The sequence below is a fragment of the Felis catus genome, chromosome A1 (assembly GCF_018350175.1).
Source record: "Felis catus isolate Fca126 chromosome A1, F.catus_Fca126_mat1.0, whole genome shotgun sequence".
Taxonomy (NCBI): domain Eukaryota; kingdom Metazoa; phylum Chordata; class Mammalia; order Carnivora; family Felidae; genus Felis; species Felis catus.
In genome coordinates this window covers 24,340,770-24,345,197 of record NC_058368.1, presented here as the reverse complement: position 1 = coordinate 24,345,197, position 4,428 = coordinate 24,340,770, and positions in this window count along the sequence as shown.

Below are 4,428 nucleotides of genomic sequence, written 5' to 3'. Positions count from 1 at the left end.
TGCTCTTGTGTCCCTTCTCCCGCGCGAGGTCAAGCCACAGCCACGCCCCTCGGCTCCGCCACGCCGTCTCCGCCCTCCCTCACCGCGCGCTGCTCCGCCGCCCAGCTGTCGCGGGCTCCTCCTCCTGCTCCTCCTGGCCTAGCGTCCCTTCGTGAAGGACCAGCTCGTCCACCGACCCAGGTTGTTGCCGGAGGCCTGGGGTCTGGCCCCACTTAATTGGTGGAAAGGGTTTACACGTAGGCTTTGAAATTATTTAAAAACCAGGTTATATTAGGGAGTCTGGGAGCCCCCAGGCCCCCAAATCTTTCCAGTTCACCTTCCTGAGAGCTGGAGTTCAACAAGCGGCGTTTTTATTATTTATTCATTTTTATTTCCAGTGTAGTTAGCATAGTGTTACGTTAATTTTAGGTGTATAATATGATTCAGCAGTTCCATGTATTGCTCAGTGCTCATCAAGTTAGGCATACTTTTTTTTTTTTTTTAATTTCTTAAAGTTTATTTACTTTGAGAGAGAGCACGCTGCGCGCACAAGTTGGGGGGGGGGGCGGAGAGAGAGAGAAAGAGAGGGAGAGAGAATCCCAAGCAGGCTCTGCACAGCGCAGAGCCAGACCCCACAAACCCTGAGATCATGATCTGAGCCAAAGTCAGAGGCTTAAGGCACTGAACCACCCAGGTACCCCTGGGTAAGCATACTCTTAACCCCCTTCACATGTTTCACCTATCCCCGCCCCCAACCCACATCAAACATCATTTTTAAATCTCCAGTGCCAGGCACAGAGAAGGAGCTCCACCAATGTTCTGTTTTCTCCCTTCTTTGAATATAACTTACTCGAATTAATAGTTGCTGATTGATAATTTACAGCAAATCTTCCTTTGATTTTTTGATATGATTTAATTGAACTGATTGTTAGTGTAGTTTGTTGCCTTTTGAGAAAAATTAAAATCTGATCACAGCTTTTTTTTTTTTTTTTTTTTAAGCCAAACAGACAGTGTAAATGATACAATCTGAAAGGCAGGACTAATTTCATGGGTGTGCAAACCGTGCAGAACAGGGTCCCTATCTCAGAAGGACCCTTCACTTGGTACAGTTCTCTGCTTGGTGTGATTATTTTCTGCGCCACATGGTTAAAACGATTTTAAAGAGGGGTTCCCATATTTTCATATGGCACTGAACCCTGCAAATTATTGTGGTTAATCCTGCTGAAAGGACTGTGGGTGACATGACCTCTGTGGGAGCTGACATGGATGCCAAATCTGTCCTGTGGCCCAAGCCCATTTTGTCATAATGACCTGTGGACTAAACCTGTGCACCTGCAGATCAATGGAGACTCAGTCTGAAAATGTTTAATCAAAATAAAGCTTTTATTCTGGGAAAGTGAAGTTGAAGTGAAGTGAAATTTCTTTTTACTTTCTATTGTTTTTATTTAAGTTTATTTACTTATTTTGAGAGAGAGAGAGAGAGAGAGAAGAAGAGAAACCGTGAGTGAGGGAAGGGCAGAGAAAAAAAAGAGAGAATTCCAAACAATCAACACAGAGCCCTTAATGGACTGTGAGATCATGACTTGGGCCAAAGTTGGATGCTTAACCGACTGAGCCATCCAGGGGCCCCTCTATTGTTTTTAAATATGAATCACAGAAAAGGGAATTTTCTCTAAACTGAGCTTCACAACAAAACAGAACACCTGGGTTTGCAAGTTATTTCAAAGTGATAGGAAATATTTGAAGAAAATAAAAGGGTGTTTATTTAATAAATTAATTGCTCTGGGGTGCAAACTAACCTAAAGAGCATGAAGTCATTTATGCAAGGGTTCTGGTGTTGATACCATGTGATAATAACCAGAACTAAAATTTCTTTTACTCCACATAAATAATAAGTGATCCAGTAAATTTCTGTTTCTGCTTGAAAATATTATGTACTCATATACATGCATGGAAGCAAAGTAGGCTGAAATAATAAATTAAGGTTGACATTTCTCATAACAAAACTAGTAATAAAAATGGCTGAATATTAACTACTTAAAGAAGTAGACCCAAAATGATCTGTAAATATGTGGCTGAGAAGATTTAAGGACTCTGGTCTGAACTAAAATAAATAGGGTGTAATCTTAGGGAGGCAACAAAGATCATGAAAGAGAGAAAAGCTCAACTCTGCTTAAGGTCTTTGGGAAAGGAGACAGAAAAGGCACCACACATACATGAAGAATGGTATAATCTGTTGGACGTCAGCACTGTGCTACTTGAGAAGAGTTCTTACGGCTTTTCCACAGACTTGATCAGTGTTTCTCAATGTTGGCACCATTGACATTTAGGACCAGATAATTTTTGGCTGTGGGAAACTATCCTGGGCATTGTGAGATGCTTAGTAGCACCCTGCCCTTTGTCCACCAAATAACAAGAGGACTCCCAGACCTCCCCTTACCTCCAAGCTTGAATTTTACTCTGAGGCTAATATAACCAGATGAACTTTCTTTTGCTTCCTGTGCATCCAAGCTGTGATGACCACAATGTCCCTAGATCTTGCCAAGTGTCCACTAGTTTGGTGGGGGTGGGGGGGGGGAGGGTGGGAAATTTGCCCCCATTTGAGAAACTCTGGCCTAGGTAAACATTTTTCAAAACTCCTTTTATTCTGATTCTGTCTGTTCTCATCTAATGACATTTTAGAAAAGAATAGCCCTCATTATTATTTAATAAATCAGAATTTGGGTTAATAATGCATTAGTCTCTGGAGAATCTAATTGGGGTGACTCATTCTCTAAGAGACTGTTCACCTTTGAATGTGATACTCACCTTATAAAATTGAGTTTCTAAATATGTATCGCTAAAGACCAGATTTTGAACCATGAGAACTCAACCCAGTACTGCAACTGTGTAGCCCTATGTCAGTGTCGCATCCCAACATTATGACCTTAATTCTAACTGCAGAGTTCAGTAGAATGAGTACAGATGAACCTTAGTGAAGATTATCTAACTCCCACACGTATTGACAAATGTCCAAATCTAGCAGACTGTTTTCCATTTTATTTCCCAATGTCGTATTTTTTTAAAATTTCTTAAATCCTAAAGCTTGTATTTCTTTTCCACCACACATTCATATTATCTGTAACTCCTTACTTGTCTCAAAAAGATCAAGAGTGACATCAGATGGTGAACAGATCCATGAAAATGTGCTCAACATCACTAATCATCAGGGAAATGTAAATCAAAACCATTAGATACCACCTCAAACCTGTTAGAATGGCTAGACTCAAAAAGACAAGAAATGACAAGTGTTAGTGAGAAGGTGGAGAAAAGAGAACACTCATGCACTGTTAGTGGGAATGTAAATTGGGGCAGCCACTATGAAAATGGGATGGAGTTTCTTAAAAATATTAAAAATAAAACTACCATATGATCCAGCAATTCCATTTCTGGGTATTTATCCAAAGGAAACATACTAACTTGAAGAGATATCTGCACCCCCTCCCCCAACATTCGTTTCGATGTTACTTATAATATCTAAGACATGGAAACAATCCAAGTATCTATAGATGGATGAATGGATAAAGAAAATGTGGTGTGTGTATACACACACACACACACACACACACACACACACACAATAGAATATTAATCAGCCATAAAAAGAAGGAAATCTTGCCATTTGTGACAAAATGGATGGAACTTGAGGGTATTATAAGTGAGGTAAGGGGGCGCCTGGGTGGCTCAGTTGGTTAAGCCTCTGACGAGCTCAGATCTTGCAGTTTGTGGGTTTGAGCCCCGCATCAGGCTCTGTGCTGACAGCTTGGAGTCTGGAGACTGCTTCAGATTCTGTGTCTCCTTCTCTTTCTCTGCCCCTCTGCAACTCCTGCTCTGTCTCTCTCTCTCTCAAAATTAAATAAACATTAAAAAACTTAAAAAATAATAAGTGAAGTAAGTCAGAGAAAGGCAAAAACTGGCTCACCTACATGTATGTGATCTCTCTTAAATGTAGAATCCTAAAAATTAATAACTCCAAGCTCATAGGTATAGAGAACAGATTGGAGGTTGTCAGAGTTAGGCAATTGGGGGTGGGCAAATGGGCAAAAGCTCAAGTGGATTAAAGCTACAAATTTCCTATTACTTAGTTAAGTCCTGGGAGGCAGCTCAAGATGGCGACCCAGGAAGACCCTGAACTTATTTCCTCCCACGGACACAGAGAATCTGCAATTACATATGGAACAATTTCCTCTGAAAAAGACCTGAAAGCAAGCTGAGAAACTCCTTCACTTGGGCAAACGAAAACATCGGAGCAGGTAGGAGAGAGGCTGGGATAAAAGCTCACCTTTAACTTCCCTCCCACGGTGACTCACAATTAGAAGGAATCCCACAAACTTGAAGTTTCTCTGTGAGGAATGATGAGTTTGTATCCCACATCAGGCACCCCCAACTTTTAAGACCTGCATCCGAGAA